Source organism: Dama dama, chromosome 28, assembly GCF_033118175.1.
Source record: "Dama dama isolate Ldn47 chromosome 28, ASM3311817v1, whole genome shotgun sequence".
In the NCBI taxonomy this organism is placed as follows: domain Eukaryota; kingdom Metazoa; phylum Chordata; class Mammalia; order Artiodactyla; family Cervidae; genus Dama; species Dama dama.
Genome location: NC_083708.1, coordinates 51,026,327 through 51,046,739, shown reverse-complemented (window position 1 = coordinate 51,046,739; position 20,413 = coordinate 51,026,327).

The window sequence follows — 20,413 nt, the reverse complement described above, 5'->3', positions numbered from 1 at the left end:
AAAGAATATTTAATCATTTAAGAATATGCTGATGGTATATTTTTTAAGGAAGAAAAAAGAACAGTGTAAAAAAATACTATTTCTACGCTTATATTATGATACTGTTCTTATGAAGCTCTTCTGAACTCTAATACAATGAAGTCCCATTTTGATAGAAACGAAGTGAGATAATTCTCTTGAAAAAGATAAGTAAACCACAAAGTTTCTGACAAATGATGTGTCTCTAATTGAAGCTAATGTTGACATTTTCCCCAAATCTGTGAGTCAACGGTATAATGCAGACCAAACCCACAAGCTTTGTTATACAGAGGGCCAACCGGAGACATAGTGAATGGACACAGTTTTTGCTCTCTCTGTTGGCTGCCTGACGACTTTGACAAACGTGGGGACCTTGAGGACTTAAAGACTCAACATGGAACAGTCTGCACAGATTTGCAGCGGGTGCGGGTTTTCCCTCAAGAGCTCTCCCAGGCTTGTTTTCTTCACATTTCCAACCTACCACTTCTAAGAGCATTCAACTTTTCCACAGAACTTCTCCTAACCACCCAAGTCTCAAATTACTTTTTTTTTTTCTATCCTTCTATACTTCTGAACATTCAATCTCTCCATGCCTTGCTCAGATACTTACTGCCATGCATGTCAGCTTTGAGTCAGGCAGATTCAGTCTCGATCTTTGTCCTACCTGAGTCCCATTTGACATGTGTGACCTTAGGCTGGTTGCTTATCCTCTCTCGGCCTCAATTTCTTCATTTTAAAAATGGGGACCGTTAAATTTATCTTAAAAAAGATTATTCATGTAGAGTACTTTATATAATGTCTACCAGAGATAAGACTGCAATAAACGTTAACACTGTTATTATTGATATTATTTCTAACATACTTAAAGGCGTGTGGCAGATCTTATCTCAACAAGATTAAGTATACAATACTTGTTTTAAATGAATTTATCTAGATTCATATACCTTTTATAAACTTGGCCCAGTATTATTTTCTTTAGGCGATGACATTTTGTACAGGTTCCTAATATCACTGTATTAAAATAATGAAACACAAGAGATTACAAATGGAAAGGCAAACACTTCTTTGGGCTAGAAGATGGGGGATGGGAAGCTGAAGCAGGACAGAGCACGCAGAAGAATATGCATGTTTCTCAAAAAAAAAAAAAGTGCCATGGACCTGATTTATTAACCAGGATGACTTGAGTCAGGAGAAGAATTAAAATCTTCACAGCAGGATATAAAACATTGAGAGCTGAGATATATACATATATAAATAGATGATAGATAATATAGATATAGATATAGAACATGGACCAGATGCCTATATGTATATCTCATCCCAAGTTGAACTCTTCGGCATTTGTATCACATTATGAGCAGTTCCCAGATATCGTAGTTCCCTCTTAATCAACCAAGTAAGTGTCATTCAGAGTTTAGGTCTCAGCAAAACGTCTGGGCTAAAATTTGATTTAATGATGTCAGAGAGTCTCAAAGCAGTTTGCGCTGAGTGAAGCAAAACATCGCCTCCGGTCTCCAGGGTGCTAACCCTCAGGGGAGAGGTGCTCAAGCATAGGGTAACATTTTCAGCAGCAGTTCTCAGTTTCAGAATGATTTCAACAACTTCAAAGTCATCCTTTGTTTCACGTAGCCCTATTTGCATGTTTTTAGCCCAATCATGGGAGAAATCAGCTGCCTGGTTTTAAACAACATCCCTCCTTTGTGACTGGTAACAAGCTGCATCTGGGTAAGACTGCTAATTGGCAATTTTAAAGACACGCGGGGCCAACAAGGTCTCCTGAGCAGTGATCAACAGACCTGACGCCTAGTGGGAAAGGGAACATTGAGGATTCATAGTAGAATGTGTCTATTGTGTCTATTTATCTATTTTATTTATTTTAAAGGGATGAATTTAAAAGAGTAAGCCACACAAAGATTCCATTTCTTATAAAAAGCACAACCTGCATTTTAATGCCCTATACTTAGTATGAAGTAAGTTGCAATATATATAGTATGACATTATTTTAACCCCACTAAGTGCTTTGATGTGGAACTGCTCAAGAAACTTAAATTCATTAAGCTTACCCAATGTTTGGTTTTTCTCAGACTCAGTTAAATTGGTATTTCAAATATAAGAAGAACTAGATTTATAATAGGACTTCAGTGCCACATTGGGTACTGATTAAATATTTGTCTATTTACTAACCATAATCAATTGCAAAAATAAAATCGATGCACTCAGATCATACTCAGAAGTTTAATTCTTCCTATTAGGGTAGTGAGTCCTTATGCAAGACAGGAGAGCAGAGAAAGAGAAAGCAGAATACATTTACCTAGATAGGACCAACATTCCTGGGGTCAGCTATTGAGTACTGTAGCTGCTGAAAATATTCCACAGTTTTAACATTATAACACCCAGAAAATTAGTAGAATAGAAAAGGTTATACACCTATTTCCCAGAGCACCTTTGCCTGGATTTCTGTAGATCCTTTCTCCACTTTAGTAGAAAACTCTGGCGAGGTAATGATACAGGAGGGGGTATCCGTCCATACACCCAGTATCATCTTTTACCTGAGGGAAAAGTTGGGGTCGGGGCTCATTTTTATTTGTCTTAGTTAAACCTATTGAAGGTTTTTAAAGACACACGTTGTAAATTTATGTAAGGTTTCCATGAGTGATCCTTGTAAACTTTATTTTAAAAGAAAATAATGTTTGAACATAATTTTGAAGGTATAATACACTGAAAGCATTTATTAATGTTAAAATGAATAAGGAAAAAGATACCCTTATAAATATTAATATAATCAGAGATCACTATAGTATAGTTCTGTCTTTCCTTTGGGTTTATTTCTCCATAAATGAGATTTTTATTTTAAAACTATATGTCACATTAATTTTCAGGGCCACAACTTTGTATATTCAAAATTTAGAGAATAACTCTCAATGTAAATTCAGTATATTGCTTTCTGCTATCATTGTCTTCTTACCACCTAAATGTGGACTATAATTATGTTTTAAGGTTAGAAAAGTGGAAGCTGAAATTGAGCTATTTTAAACATAACTAAGTTACCGATTAAATTTACTCAAGAAATAATGTTTGCTGGAGACTGTATTTGATAAAATATTTCAATAGTCTCCATCTGGAAAAAGCTTCAGGAGAATTCATGGCTGTCCTAGGGCTCACCAAGTCATCTGCCTGGGTGCAAAGAAGTGAATGAGAAGACTTTAAGGATCCCTTTGAGCTCCTTGAGTCCATAAAACCTCAACGGTAGAAGCAAACCGTGAATTTCCTACATCTACTTGGAATCACACAGAACGACCTATTCTTACTGAGGACACAGAATCTGACCTCTCTTTACGACGCAGATGCCTCTAACAGAGCCAGCAGGTCTCCCTGTTATTAAACTAACCTGTGATGAGTGCCTGCTATTATTAATAAAGCATACAAAGGCATAATGTTAGGGGCTAGAGAGTGTAAAAGATGGACATACTTCCTACCCCAAAGAGGTACAGAGAGTGGGAGAGGTTTAATCAATACCTATTTTCTTTCAGCTTTGCTACAAGAGCAAAAAGCTATACAAAAGATACCAGAAACATTGAACAACTAAATTTCTCATTTATACAAATATACAACAAACGATCCCCTAATCTCCCATAGGGGAAAGTTTAGAGGAACTACAAAATAAACATATAGCTACATACATCACACATATTTACACATATATGTAGGGATAAGTGGTGGCTCAGAGGGTAAAGCGTCTGCCTGCAGTGCAGGAGACTTGGGTTCGATCCCTGGGTCGGGAAGATCCCCTGGAGAAGGAAATGGCAACCCACTTCAGTACTCTTGCCTGGAAAATCCCATGAACGGAGAAGCCTGGTAGGCTACAGTCCATGGGGTTGCAAAGAGTCGGACACGACTGAGCTATGTCACTTTCACTTTAAGTATAAACACACCCAGAGATACACACACACAACAGAGAAAGAAGGCCAGATGCTCAGAGTAGGAATCTGTATTTAGTCAAATTAAAATTGTTTTTCTCAGGGAACCCTCCTACACCGTCAGTGGGAATGTACACTGGTGCAGCCACTATGGAAAACAGTATGGAGGTTCCCTCAAAAGCCAAAAATAGAGCTACCATATGATCCAGCAATCCCACTCTTGGGTATATATCCAGAAAAAACAAAACTCTAATTTGAAAAGATACATCCACCCCAATGTTCATAGCAGCACTGTTTACAGGAGCCAAGAAGCCCATCGACAGGTTACTGGTTTAAGACATGATATGATGGAATGTAGATGATACAATGGAATATACTTTTTCCATTTAAAAAAAATGAAATATTGCCACTTGCAGAAACATGGATGGACCTAAAGAATATTATACTTAGTGAAGTAAGTCAGAGAAACTTAAATTCTCTATGATAGCACTTACATGTAGAATCTAAAAAATAATACAAATGACTACATATAAAATAGAAACAGACTCACAGACATTAAAAAAATGAACTTTTACTTGGAAAGGAAGTTGAGGGGATGGACAAATTAGGAGTATGAGATTAACAAATACAAACTACTATACACAAAATAAGCAGCAAAGATGTACTGTATAGCACAGGGAATTATATTCAATATCTTTTAATAAACTATAGTGGAATATAGTCAGAAAAAAATAACTTTGCTGTACACCTCAAACTAATACAATGTTGTAAATCAATTATACTTAAATAAAAAAGATGGATTTTCCCTTTACATTGCCATATTTTCTAAATATTCAAAATCATGTGAGTTTTACTTTGATAATTACAAAAAGCTTTACTTGATAATTACACAAATTATTAAAATATAAAATATATTTAAGTCTGGACTTTAAATTTTTTCCATATTTTAAAAAATTCATCTTCATGGAATCTGAAAGCATATTTCTAGTCCAGAAATAAAATAAAAGTGTTACTAGTGGAATAAAACCTGCATTTTTGGATATCATATCTAATCTACCTTATTAACATGATGAAAGGAGAACAGAAAGTAAAATTACAATTTGTATTCTAGTCCAAAATTTTTCTGGGCTTCCAGACACTATGATGATGAGTACTTTAAATGCATGAATGAACCAAAATTTAACATGAAATCACAAGTGCTTCTATCACAAATATAACCAGCTGTGTTTAGAATTTATGTCTTGATATTTTCAAAAACCAACAAATTTAAATGCACCATAGAAGCTAATTACTTCCACAACTTACTTCCTGTGGCCAGTGACAGAGAAAAATTTGCAAATAAAGCCAGGTTTATTTACTCTCATCGCCTTATTCAACAAATCTTTAAATAATATTTGTTCATGTCAATCAGTATTCCCAGTCACCAAACACAGGGAATTCAAAAATGAACATGATTAGTTAACAAGAAAGAAGACAATCCCAGTTCTAAAATATGTATGACACTTGAAGAGACATTTTGCAAAAGAGATTCAAATGGCTAATAAGCAAATTACGGTATGCAACATCATTACTCATCAGATAGATACAAATTAAAGCCTCATTACATATCCAGCCAAAAGACTTAAGATTAGACAACTGGCCATACCAAGGACTGGTGAAGCCTTGGACCTGCTGCAAGGCTCATTAATGGTGGGACAGTAAAATGTCTAATCACTTTGGAAAACTATTAGGGAGTTTCTAATAAAGTGAAACATATGTCTCCCTACGATGCAGCAATCCCACCCCTAGAGAAATGACTGCATGTGTTCTAAAACAAGACATGTACAACCAATGTGAATATCAGCTTTATTCCTAACAGCTCAAAATTGGAAAGTCAAATACACATCAACAGGAAAGTGATACACTCATGCAATGACATAACAAATAAGAATCTAAAAAACAACCAGCTGATACAGTGATACAAATGGACCTCAGAAACACTATGCTGAGCAAAAGAATGTACACTGAATATTTCCATTTATATGAAATTCAAGAAGAGGCAAAGTTAATCTATATAACAGGGATCAGAACAGTGGTTACCTAGAGCGGGGGCAGAGGCATTTTCAACTGTTGACCGGGAAGGACAAGGAGAGAACTTCCTGAGATGACTGCACATCTCTGAAATAGTCTATACCCTCATCTCGGTACTGGCTACATGGGCAAACACAGAAGTACAAAGTAACTGAGCTCTCTGCTACTGTGTGTTTGTTTGACCACATGACAATCACACCTCAACTTTTTTTTTTAACAAAATTAACATTAGGTCCATACCTTCAAGAAATTATAATAAGAGAGGACTAACTGGGATTTTCCAGGCAAGATTACTGGAATGGGTTGCCATTTCCTACTTCAGAGGACCTTTCTGACCCAAGGAACAAACCTGCATCCCTTGCGCCTCTGACGCTGGCAGGGGAATTCTTGACCACTGCGCCGCCTGGTAATGTCCACTCAGCGGCAGTGGACTCTGACGACACATGAGAAAAAAAAAAAACAATTTTTGCTTGCACGTTCTTCAAAACTTTTTTTTTAACTTTGAGTTGATTTTTTAATGTGTTACATCAATTCTAGATATGATATGTGCTGAAATCTGTCTATGTGGAAATCTGCTCTAGTATGAATGTGTTCATTCATGTATCCACTCAAAAGTCATTTATGGATCATTTTCTCTGTTCCATAATAAAGGAAATGCAGAAATATAAAAGACCACTCTACTTTCAAACAGAGGGAAGACCAACATCTAAAACTCATAGTTTTTCTTTTTCTTTCTTTCTTTTTTTTTTTACTTCATGAAATCCTCACTCTCTGTAGGGGCAAGCACAACTAACACCCAGGAGAGAGCTCCTTGGCACAATCACAACGTCCTAAAAAGGACGCATGAAGTGGGATGGTGGAGAGTATGTTAAAGGAGAATCACTTGGCTTATAAAATATTTTTTTTAATTTTTTTTTTTAAAGCAAAATCTTGAAAGAGTTGATCTGTTGCTCTCATCCTCAGGGACTTTGAGGATAACTTTCTTTCTCTTGTTATTTCAGATTTTGTAATCATCATGTCCTCAGATACAAGAATCAAATCATTTTCAAGAACCCAACATCATTATTTAAAAAGAAGGCACTGCTGTTGTAAGCAAAAATGGCTTATGCAAATGTCAGTATCTTTTCAAATAATCTGATTTTTCTTTCCCTAGGAATCATCACACAGAGATCTTTTTTCAGCATCTACGGTGGGCAATGTTGTCTGCTAGAGAAGTAAAAATATAGTTACCAGATCTGCTTTTCTGTCAAAAATGATTTGGCTGATCATTTTTACACATTTGCCATTGACGTTTTGCATCTTTTTTCTAGTCTGCACTCCAGTCACAGCCTTCTGGCAATATGATGTTTTTGAGCACAGATTTGATATGCAAAAGCCATCCGTTTTTCCGGTGATTCACAATCTGTAATTTTAGAAAGACTTGGTTCTTTATCACTTGTCTCACTTTAATAAAAGATCTTCGCTAGTATTCTCTGAAGTCCTTTTGGAAACAAAATTCCCTAAAAGATTTCCAGTCTGTGAAAGTGACAAACTCATTTAAATAATCATTTCAGAACAACATTTCTGCTTATGGTAAGAATGCTGCTCTAATATTTAAAGTGGCTTAAGGAAATTCAACCAGTGAATATAAAATTAAGCATAACTCTTTCTTCTCTGAGAGGGCACACAGGCTGCAGGGAAGCTGGCAACTTAGAAGACGTGGAGTGTGCGGCTTTGCTCCAAGGAGCCATGCTGAATGCTCAGAAGGTTTTGCACTTTGTAGCCTATATTTATTAACTGGATTCTCAAGCTTCCCTTTCCCTCTTGTGGTAACCTGCTTATCTATGCCATCACATTCACCATTCTGAGGCTCCTGATCTTTCACAAAAGTCCATATACAGTTTTACACTAAGAAGAACATTTTCTGCACCAAGGCCAGAGTTTTGAAAATGTGGAAAACTCAGAAGCTGAAGTTGTACAATTTGACTCATTTTGGATAAAATATTGACTGTTCAGTTGATTATTTGAGAAAAATGAGTCTGGTGGTTCAAGGGCATAAAAGGGAACTACAGGAGATGCAGATGGGCTCCCCCCAAGCAGTTTTCCAGATAATTGAGGCTTGATTGTTGCTGTTTAGTTGCTAAGTCACGTCTGACCCTTTGTGACCCTGTGAACTACAGCATACCAGGCTTCCCTGTCCTTCACCATCTCCCAGGAGTTTGCTCAGCTCATGTCCATTGAGTCAGTGATGTCATCCAACCATCTCATCCTCTGTTGCTCCCTTCTCCTTCTGCCCTCAGTCTTTCCCATGGTCAGGGTCTTCTCCAATGAGTCAGCTCTTCGCATCAGGGGGCCAATGTATTGGAGCTTCAGCATCAGTCCTTCCAATGAATATTCAGGGTTGATTTCCTTTAGGATTGACTGGTTTGATCTCCTTGCTGTCCAAGGGACTCTCAAGAGTCTTCTCCAGCATCTCAATTTGAAAGCATCAATTCTTTGGTGCTCAGCCTTCTTTATGGTCCAACTCTCACATCTGTTCATGACTTCTGGAAAAACCATACCTTTGACTATACAGACCTTTGTCGGCAAAGTGATGTCTCTGCATTTTAATATGCTATTTAGGTTTGTCATAGCTTTTCTTCCAAGGAGAAAGTGTCTTTTAATTTCTTGGCAGCAGTCACTGTCCACAGTGATTTTGGAGCTGAGGAGAATTCCCTAAAACACCTGGGAAAGTTCTCAATGAACTAGGGCTCTCCAAAGCAGGCTCTGCCCAAATGATCTGCCTCACTCAGAAGGGCAGCAACTCCAGGGCCTCAGGGGGAGACACGTGGATTAGAGAGGAAGCTGACCCAGGCGTCTTAACACAGGAACCACCTCCCTCTAACTGTCCTCCTTCTCTAATAAGACTCCCATCTAGAGAAGGGGAAAGTGCTGTGACCTAGGGCAGGGATGGATCCTGTGTGGTGAGACCCCAGGGTGGAAATTCCGGCCCTGCTCTTGGGGATTCAACTTCATCTCCATGGAAGTTTTCTTGCCATTTAGCAGGAGGTAGGCATAGCAGTCAGTCACTCCACCAAGGCCAGCTGCTTGGCCTGTTTCTTTCCTGGATCAGTACATTAGAGTAACAGCAGTCTTTTTCAACTGTTTTTCCACATTCTGAAAACCACAGCCATCTTTCTGCCTCACTCACATTTGTTAAAAAACTCACATGGGTGGCCAGCGCAGATGTAAATTACTCTGTCTCTAATTCCATTTTCTTCATCAAATTCAACAATGACTCATTATGGGTTGAAATGTTTATTCAGAACCAGTGAAAGATTACAGCTGGTAAGGCCAGAGGGCCTTTTTCATCACAATGAGAAATAAACATTGAATTCTGATGGTAACAAGCCATGTACTGCCTTCAAACAGGCATTGCAAGCATCTGATTTCAGGAAAATCTGAAGTCCTTTTTCAGGTTAAAGTGAACCAGAAATGTAACAGCTCAGGGCTGTGTGCAATTTTAGATTGAGTGTCCTCATTATAGGGTAAAAATAGAAATACCCAGATATTATTATTGTGTTGTTCTGAGGTAAAGTGGGAAATAAGCCTGTGGGACTTCAATGTCTTCTGGAATCCTGAGAATGAGATATTTATGAAGACCTTAAGTATACAAAACAATGAAGAAGATAAATGATGTGTTAAATTGTACACTACACTGAAAAGGGAAACATGGATTTGGGATTTTGCAAAAATATAAAATAGACTTCTGGGAAAGAGCTTGAGTCCTAGAGGAGGAAAACAGCTTAATCTCTTTTCTCTGTGCCCTCGGCCATGACAATGGAAGTAAATCAAGACTGTGGCAGAGAGTTACACTATTTTAAAATTTTCATACTGGTATTTTTCTCTCTCTCCTGCCCTTTCTCAAAAACGATCATTTTCCTCTTTCACTTTTAGAGGAGAAGTATTTATATGTGCAAACACTGTTTTTGAAAATCCAAGGAAAAACCATCTTCTTCAAATTCTTGCCAACTTTTCCTTGTTCTCCTTTTCAAAACGGGACCCATACTGATGAACCCATGTGGAGGGCAGCAGTAGAGATGCAGAAGGAAGAAACTTGCGGACACACTGGAGGAAGGAGAGGGTGGGATGAATTGAGAGAGTAGCGTTGACGTATATACATTAACATACGTAAAATAGATAGCCAGTGGGAATTTACGGTACAGCACAGAGCTGGGTGCTTTGCGACAAGCTAAAGGGGTGAGATGGGGTAGTTTCCAGAGGGAAGGGACGTTTGCATACCAATGTCTGATTCATGCTAACGTGTGGCAGAAACCAACACAACACTGTAAAGCAGTTATCCTCCAATTAAAAATAAATAAAATTTTTTTAAAAAGAGAGACCAGAGCTTCTTACTCCTAACTGACAATGGGTAATGAGTGTAGGGAATAGATAAATGATAAATTAGATGGTTGTTCCATCTTCACCTTTCAACAAAAGTTTTCTCATATTGTGATGTCCAATTGCTTTGTCTTACTATTTGATGTTTCAAATAGGCCAGAAGGAAATCTAGGCCAACCCCCTGTCTCCCCAGATCTTGAGGTAATATAGCAGACAGTGTGCAAGGAGGTTATTCATCTTTCATAGCCAAAATTGTTAGCAGTACACTCCAATGTCTGATTGACAGGGTGTCTTTTTTAAAAAGACATTCTATCACAATCAGCTGGGAGGAGAGAAGCCCAGGTAAAGTTCATTATGATGTCTGACTATTCAAAACCCTCTCAGTCAAAACTGCTACATATGAGCAGGAAGAGGGTCAGTTGGGTTCAGTTCAGTCGCTCAGTTGTGTCTGACTCTTTGCGACCCCATGGACCACAGCACGCCAGGCCTCCCTGTCCGTCACCAACTCCCGGAGTCCACCCAAACCCATGTCCATTGAGTTGGTGATGCCATCCAGCCATCTCATCCTCTGTCATCCCCTTCTCCTCCTGCCCTCAATCTTTCCCAGCATCAGGGTCTTTTCCAATGACTCAGCTCTTCGCATCAGGTGACCAAAGTATTGGAGCTTCAGCTTCAACATCAGTCCTCCCAATGAACGCCCAGGACTGATCTCCTTTAGGATGGACTGGTTGGATCTCCTTGCAGTCCAAGGGACTCTCAAGAGTCTTCTCCAACACCACAGTTGAAAAGCATCAATTCTTCGGTGCTCAGCTTTCTTTATAGCCCAACTCTCACATCCACACATGACTACTGGAAAAACCATAGCCTTGACTAGACTGACCTTTGTTGGCAAAGTGATGTCTCTGCTTTTCAATATGCTGTCTAGGTTGGTCATAACTTTCCTTCCAAGGAGTAAACGTCTTTTAATTTCAAGGCTGCAATCACCATCTGCAGTGATTTTGGAGCCCAAAAAATTAAAGTCAGCCACTGTTTCCACTGTTTCTCCATCTATTTGCCATAAAGTGATGGGACCGGATACCATGATCTTAGTTTCCTGAAGAGGGTCACATTTGCCAAAATCTTAACCAATAGGGTGGATTAATTCTGCCTAAAGAAGTTAATAACTGAGCCTTGAAAAATTATAAGGATCAAGTGTTTACTTGATTATGTTTTAATCATAAGTGTTAAAATCAGATACCTGAGCAATAGAACTAGAGAAATAACTTAGAAAACTTTAAATTCTGTTAACATATAAGTGACCTATCAGTATTGCTTTCAGGAAATGACTATAAATATGAGTCAAGAGGTTTAAGTGATGACAGAGATGAGTCAAAAAGTCAGAAAGTCAGACTAGACTAGAAAGAAAACAAGAACAAACATCATAATCCTTTTCTTACTTTTCCAGTATTCTTGAGTATATTTATTACATATGGAAAATGTACCAGACAGAGATGACATGATAACCAAGGCCATTGACTAAAAGTGAGATCTGGTACAAGATGCTAAAGCCTATTTCCCTCTCCTCAAAGCAAATCTCTTACCACTTCTCCCTTGCTAGGGTTCCTCTCTGTTTACCATCAGAACAACCAACTAAGCTGCCGTAATTAACATAATCAGATGTTGTCAAGAGAGGAGAGAATTCCTGGTGCATATCTTTAGGAATCTCATTTAGGGAGCTGACCTTTCTTTTCTGAGCCTTTGAGATGTCTGAATATGAAGGTCCAGTCAATCAGCATTTGAAAGCCTCTATCAGCATCTCATCACCAAGGATACTATGCAGAACCATGTGTGTGTACCTCAAAGGCCAGCACTGATTCATCAAAGATGAGGCAACCGGCAAGGCAGCAAAGACTCTCAAGACACAGCGTGATGTTAGAGAAGCTCTAGCAATACAAGATAGCTGAGATCCTCTAAATCTGTGAAAATAAAGAAACCAATCCTCCCTAGGGGGACAGAGGCGATGTAGGAGAAAAGAATATAAGGCAAACTACTGACCCATACTCAATAAATACATAAACACTGGGTAAAATGAGTACTTCCAGTCTTTATACGTTATTCCCTCTCTCCACACTAAAAAAAAAAGTGCAAATGTTAGTTGCTTCAGTCGTATCTGACTCTTTGCGACCCCATGGACTGTAGCCCGCCAGGCTCCTCTGTCTGTGGGGTTCTCCAGGCAAGAATACTGGAGTGGGTTGCCATTCCCTTCTCCAGGGGATCGTCCCGACCCAGGCATGAGAAACCAGGTCCCCTGCATTACAAGCAGATTCTTTACCATCTGAGCCACCAGGAAAAGCTTTCCTCCAAATTCCTGGCTCTCCTTCATGTGCAGCCCAATAGCCACTTCTGTAAGTTTCATTATGGCATATCGCGTCACGCTGCAATTTACCTTTCTGGGAATCCTTACTGTAGGTCATATTTGTTTCCAGCCTCAAAGTTAAAGAGTCTTGCTTGTATGCTGAGCATGACAAGTAGAATCTAGGTGTGGTGATGGTAAAGCAACCCACCACCCCTACCGTGGTCAAGGCCAGGGCTTTGGACCAGGACTTGCATCTGGGATAGCCCCTCCCCCACCGACTTACAACATGACTGGCAATCAAGTAGATACTTAGCATTCTAACATCCAGTTTTCTCACCTGTGACCTGGGGATAATAATTCTTAAAAAGCTACCATAAAGACTTCCCTGGTGGTCCAGTGGTTAAGACTCCACGCTTCCAATGCAGGAGGTACAGGATCCACCCCTAGTTGGGGAACTAAGATCCCACATGTCTCATGGTGCAGGAAGGGGAAAAAAAGCTACCAGATAGAGTAACTGGGAGGATAAAATGCAATAAGAAATGTAAAGTACCACTATGTCCAATAAATAATAAACACTGTAAATATATGCCACAAAAATATTATTATCAACATTAGCATGATGAACTCAGTGGTTCACATATTTGTAGTACTCTGCAAAAGAAGATCCCCTGGAGGAGGGCATGGCAACCCACTCCAGTATTCTTGCCTGCAGCAATCTCATGGACAGAGGAGCCTGGTGGGCTACAGTCAGTCCATGGGGTCACAAAGAGTGGACAGGACTGAAGCAACTTAGCATGCATGCACAAAGGAATAAAATATTTTATTTTGGGGCTTCCTACAGATTATTTATTTCATAAAAATTTACCATCACTAGAGTTAGATTGAGATCTCCCTAATCAAACTGACAAAATTGGTAAATGCACTAATGATAATATTTTTAGGGAATTCCTTGCAATCTGGTGGTTAGGACTCGGTGCTTCCACTGTTGGGGATCAATCCCCGGCTGGGGAACTAAAACCCCATAAACTGCAGCACAGCTAAAAATATTTTTTTCCTTTAAAGGCATGCACTTTTTCTGTCATAAATTCACAGGATAAGCAAAGATATGTAAACATACACACTTTTAAAATAGAAGTCATTAAAAATAAATAAATAAAAAATAAAATAAAATAGAAGTCATGTTAGAGAAAAAGTAATCACACATTTGTAATTAGCATAATCTCCTCAAATATATAGTAATATATTAAGTCTGGAAAGCAAATTTTGGTTTTAAATTTATTCTCCAGAACAAGTTAAATGTGTTCAAAACTTTGCTCAGCAACTATCATTTGCTTTCTTCTTAGAAATCACTTTTATTTAAATGGTCTGCTTTTGTCCAGTACTGGCAAATAATAAAAATCCCATGTGATAGAGTCTGATTATATCACACTAAGTATCAAGTTAAATAATTAAGAATTAATCTTCTAATGTCTTATATCTCATAGCCTCTCTCATAACTCATCACAAATCAAGTTTGACATTCCTCTTAAATTAATATTCTTACAGAATTCTCTTTCCTTTTAATTAACTAACTCAATTAGTGAAACCACTTTATTTTACTTATAAACTGTATTGCCATTTCTGAAAAAATTTCAAAATTATGAAAAATGTTTATAAATATGGAAACATATGAAGAAGGAAGGATTTAAATTTACAAAGATATAAATACAATAATAATGTGAAAAAAGAATTACCACAGGCCCCAAAACCATTTTTAATCACTATCACAGTTATGATAAACATAAACATGATACATTGCTATGATAAGGGATTTTTATTTTATTCTGATGTTTACAAAAATTAGACATTTTATTTCTTATTTTGATATATTCTCACAGCTAAATATAGAGGAACTTCATTGCTGGGGGAATGAAATTGAGAATGTTTAAGTAACTTCCCAATAAGTGGCAGAAGCTGACACTTGAACACAGGTACACCTTGCTAATATGCTAAATAACCTCTAGTTCACTTATGAACAATTAACAAGGGTATTACACACAGATTGTAAATATTTTTCAAAGCACTAGAATACAATTAAATGCCTTAAGCGTAAAACTAGAACTGTTACTAATTTTATTTCTGATGACAAAAGAGACTCTTACACTGTTTCCAAATCACAATCAGGAAACAAGTAATCTTACAATGGAGGTCCAATATTATAATGGAGGTCCAATACTGTATGGTGAATTGGGGAACCAGGACCCTGAATTCCTAGACTCTGCTTTGAATTGTTTGACTTTAGACAGTGAACCTGCAAAATGAAGGCGATGAACCCAATTCTGGCTAAAATACCATCCAATGCAATAGGATGCTTCAATAGACAGAAGTCTTCACTATCATTAACAGAAATGTGCATTCTAAACTGCTGCATAAACCAATTTGAACTTTATACAAAATACACCAAGATTGAATTATGTCCTTAAAAAAATAATTATATGCAACTGAAATCTGACATAGGTTGCTCTTACTGGTTGAATTATGTTCCCTCAAACTTCCTTTGTTGAAGTCCTAACACCAAACACCTCCGAACGTGACTGTATTTGGTGTAGTGGTGGTTGTAGTGATGGCTTAGTCGCTAAGTCGTGTCTGACTCTTGCGGTCCCCATGGACTGCAGACCACCAGGCTCCTCTGCCCATGGATTCTCCAGGCAAGAATACAGGAGTGGGTTGCCGCTTCCCCCTCCAGGGAATCTGCCCGACCCAGGCATCGAACTCACATCTCCTGCACTACAGCCGGATTCTCTACTGCTGAGCCATTAAGACAGGGCCGTTCAGAGTGGGCCCTGATCCCATGGGACTGACGTTCTTGTAAGAGGTGATCAGGACACAGACAGGCACAGAGGAAAACCCTTGTGAAGACACGGGAGAGGATGGCTCCCTTCAAGCCAAGGAGAGAGGCCTCAGGAGAGACGGCCATGACAACGCTTTGCTCCCAGACTTCTAGAATCTAGAACTATGAGAAAGGTGTGTTTGTTTCAGCCACCAAGTGTGTGGAACCTTGTTATGACAACCCTAGAAAATGAATACAGTTGGCTTTTCTATAGCAGCTATATAACCAAAGCATTCTAATGTACATAAATACAAATATTAAGTAGAAGGAACACTAGGAATCTAATGAAATGTAAAGGTCTGAGAGGTCACACTTCTTCATAAACATTAAAATAATCCCTCTCACAACAGCCCACTCAGCACAAAAGCCCTCTAGTGAGCATGAGAGAGGGTGAGCCTGCACTGTCTCAGCCACAGCAGTGCTCTGCAAGGAGAAAATAAAAATGCAAACAGTAACCACCAGCCTAAGAAAATAGAAACCGTGCAAAAGGCACATACCTTCAATAACCTCTCAAGAAATGTGAAAGTATGTTACAGCTCGGAGTGAAAGACCTCCTGTTTGCACAGCCACCAAATACACCACCCATATCAATGGACTGGGTTCTCTGGAACCTTAATTTTTTGACTAGCTAATTACATTTATATGATTTTCCCTTTCATTTTCCTTGAGACAGTAGCATTAATTAAGACAAATAAACCTTGCTCAGCAGGGTTCTCATCTCTTCCTCCTATGAATTCCCATTGCATTTTATTTCTAATCCTTAGGGCACTTATTAAATTCTGCCCTAGGGTGGGGGTGGATTTGTACACTTCTCTTATTCCAACAGAAAGCAAGGACTTCATTCATTTCTTGTCATAACTCTTACCTCTACCTATGTCAGAGACTTGCGCCCAATTAACACTCAAGTACAGGATGGGGAACACATGTAAATCCATGGTTGATTCATGTCAATGTATGGCAAAAACCACTACAAGATTGTAAAGTAATTAGCCTCTAACTAATAAAAATAAATGAAAAAAAATTAACACTCAAGTAATATTTATCAAACTGAAGTGAACTGAATTACCATTCGATAAACCACTGAAGTGTTATTTTGCCTTTTAGGTCATAGACCAATAGTACCCCAGTAGGAAATTGAGTACAGAAGACTGTGTTCACACCGAAAGTCATGAGAAATGAGTTTAAAGAGATTAAGCAGGCATGGAACTCCTTAAAATTCAAGGAACTTGTATTTTATCCTAGGGGTGATGAAATGAATTTAAAGCAGGGGAACAACAGTTTCACATTTGCATTTTTTAAGAAAAATGAGTCTGGGTGTCAGTTGGAAAATGAATATAGTCATGATGGAGGCTGGAAGCTGCAGGCAGAGTTGAATTAAAGAACAGTGAAGAGAGGTCTGAGTGTTTTGGTCTTTGTAACTGGGAGACTAGTGAAATCATTGTCAAATCAACCAAAGTACAACCAGGCAACATATATAGATGAAGATTTAAGACTTTTTTTTTTAACTGAAATATTAAGCCTATTACACTCAAGTGTGTAAAATGCTTTATTTTGAAATGAATGGCTTGATCTTGATGTATTTGTACCTAGATATATACTAAATGCAATGTCCTCCAAGATCAAAATAGACAATACTTCAAGTACCTCTCATGCCCCTTCCTAATCAATAACTTAATAATTACAAGGGAAAAAAAATAGTGATTTTACAGAGAAAATATGGCAGATACCACCTTAACCAAGCTGTCAAAGTTAACATCATCCAAATGACAAACTGACAGCATGCACTTCCAGATGTGATGCACTGCAAAGGGCAAAGACGACAACAAATTCTGTGACCTTCTCCCATTGGGAGTACGGCCGGTGCTCCGTGCCCTGGAATCCCTACCCACACTCTCTGACTGCACTGACAGAAGAAGTGATGCTCTGACAAGTTCTGACAATTCTACTTTCTTTGTCCTGTACTATTTGCTTTTGGAACCCAGGCAGTCACCACGCTATAAGAAGCCCATGCCACATAGAGAGCCTGCCTACAGATGTGCTGATCCAATCTTAGCTGAATTCTCAGTTAACAACCAGCAACAGCTGCCTGCCATGTGTGTGGGCCACCTTGGACGTCTGGCCCAGATCAGCCTTCAGATGGCACTTGTTCTCACTGAAATTACACGAGAGATCACAAGGGAAAACTGCCCAGCTGAGCTCCAACAATCTGCAAAACCTTGGAAGATAATAGGGAATTGTTTTGGTTTTTTTTTAAGCTGCTAGTTTTTTGTTGTTTTTTTTTAATATAGTTCTTTATTTGCCTGTGCTAGGTCGTGGTTGTGGCACACAGAATATTCACCAAGGAATGCGGAATCCTTAGTTCTGGCATATGAACTGTTAGTTGTGGCATGCAGAATCTAGTTCCCTGACCAGGTATTGAACTCAGGCCCCCTGCATTGGGAGCATGGAGTCTCAGCCACTGAGCCACGACGGAAGTCCCTAAGCTGCTAGATTTTGAGATGATTTGTTGTGCAGCTATAGATAACTGAAACAGCGGCTAACGTAAAACTGTAAGCTTCATGATGTTATCTTCCCTGTGTTCCTAGCTTCTAGAAGAGTGCCTGGCACACAGTAAATAGAAAACTAAATATTTGTGGTGATGAATAAACAAATGAATAACCAGCAATATTACTGATTCGAGGAAATGATATGAAAAGCCACTTCTCTATTCAATATTATGAAGCAAAGGTGAAATGTTTGTCTTCTCTTGCCTTAATAAATTACTTGAGCAAGCAAAGTTTTAAAAGAATCATGCTATTAATCTTGCATCTACATTCAGAAGTGGGTCGTCCATTTGACCTATCTAAAAGTGGGTCCCTTAAAAAACAGAAGGTGCGACCTAAATATTTAATAAAGGTCTCATTCAGGATGCTGTTTTAAAGGCTTTGGAATCTCTCAAAATCCTTTATCTTACCTTTTGTTACTCCTCCTGAAGCACCATGGTCAGCAACAAAAGGAAAAGAGGTAACAAGAATAACCAAAGAGAAGAAAAGGTGCTCATCTGCTTCGGTGACATTGTGAAATGTTAAGTGTTTTTTCATCTCTAAGCACCTTATCTGAACCAAAAGCATCAGTGTGGGCCAAGACTAGGGACGGAAGACTGAAATAGAAATGACTGTATAACAAATAGATAATAGCCTGAAGCACAGAGTTCGTTAAGAGTTGAATATTCTATGCAGGGCTTTCCCCACAGTAATAGAAATTTAAGTAATATATAGTAACATTAAAGTAATATTAAAACAAATAAAATAATATTAAATATTAAAGTAAATATAAAGTAATATTAAATTTAAGTAATATAATATATAGTGACATAGTATAAATATAGCCCATTTGCACTGTTTCTTAATTGAATAATTAAAAAGCAGCATCTTTTACATACTCACCAATTCATAAAAATTTATGTGGAACCATATGCCATATATTGAAAAAAGCAAGGTAAAAGGAAAATACAATTTAAATCTTACACAAAAACGTACTACTGTGTAATAAGCATCACTGAAAAATGAAATTATAATTACAAAATGAAATAATCTTCATTACATATTTCAGTTAAATTATTAATTTATTTGAATTATTATACCTTCCTAGAAATGCAGGAAGGCATTTAAAGAAAAATCTGGCTACAGTATTTCCCATACATAAGGTATACTAAAGTAGCAAATTTGCTCAAAATCATTCTAAGTGGAATTTTTATGACAAAACATACTTGTATTAAGAGCAATCATTACTTATTCTTTTGAAAAAAAGAAAAAGGCCTGAGGCTTATTTTACAAATAAATCAAATATTACGTTTTTCCTCAGTAGCCTGTTTCCAGATGTAAATGTCAATAATCAATCCTATGCATAAATACTTTTATTATTTTCTTTGGAACCAGAAGCAGAGTTCATTGTCACTGAGGTGACATTGTTGCAGCTCTCTTCTTTAAAAATGCACCTTTCCAAAGGTTATAGTCTCTCAAATAACCAAGAAATCTTTCTGCTCCTCAAGACTACAATGCTACCTATTTCCTCTCATCTCAGGAATTACTTCTCAACATCCAAGTACTAGCTTATCTCATTTTGACTGAATTCTTATCCCCAAATTGTTCATCTTTATAGTGACCTACCCATTGCCTTTTTCCTCACAGGAAGTAAGGAAGAATCCATTTGGATGTTACCTGCTATGTACTTCACAACATTAATACATTAAAACTTACAGAAACTCATCTCTGCTCAGGATTCTGTTCTTCTAACTCCTACAGTTCTTCCCAAGACACAGTTCTATTGTCAGATGCAGACAACGGCAATGAAAAGCCACAGAATTAGTCACCTATATGCGCTGAAGGTAAAGCTTTGAGTTTTTACATATGGACTTAGATCTAAGAACTTCTGTTATTTCACCATTTCTCCTAACAAGTAACTCAGTTCTATTATAATATTCCTAGAGCAGAAGAAATGGAGTAGCCAGATAAGTCCTCTCAAAACATTTAATGGTCTGTCTAGACAAGTAAGCTAGAGTAGCTATAAAGGGATGAGCTGTATAAGTGATGGCTATTTAGGATATATAAAATCCTTCTAACCCTTCGTGTTCATTTCTTACACATTTTCAGCTTGTACCCAATAAGCTGTCTGTAAGCTGAGCCCCAACTCAGGGCGCTCTGTGCCACTTCAGTTCAACCCCTGGAGGTAAGAGTACAGAAGCGTCATCATACTAACCTAAACCTCCAGGGCCCCACCCCCCTTTCCTTGGGATTATGGGTGTTTTAGAGCATGGAGTAGATATGCAGGAGGGGATGTCCATGCATAAGCATTAGTTGGGACCAA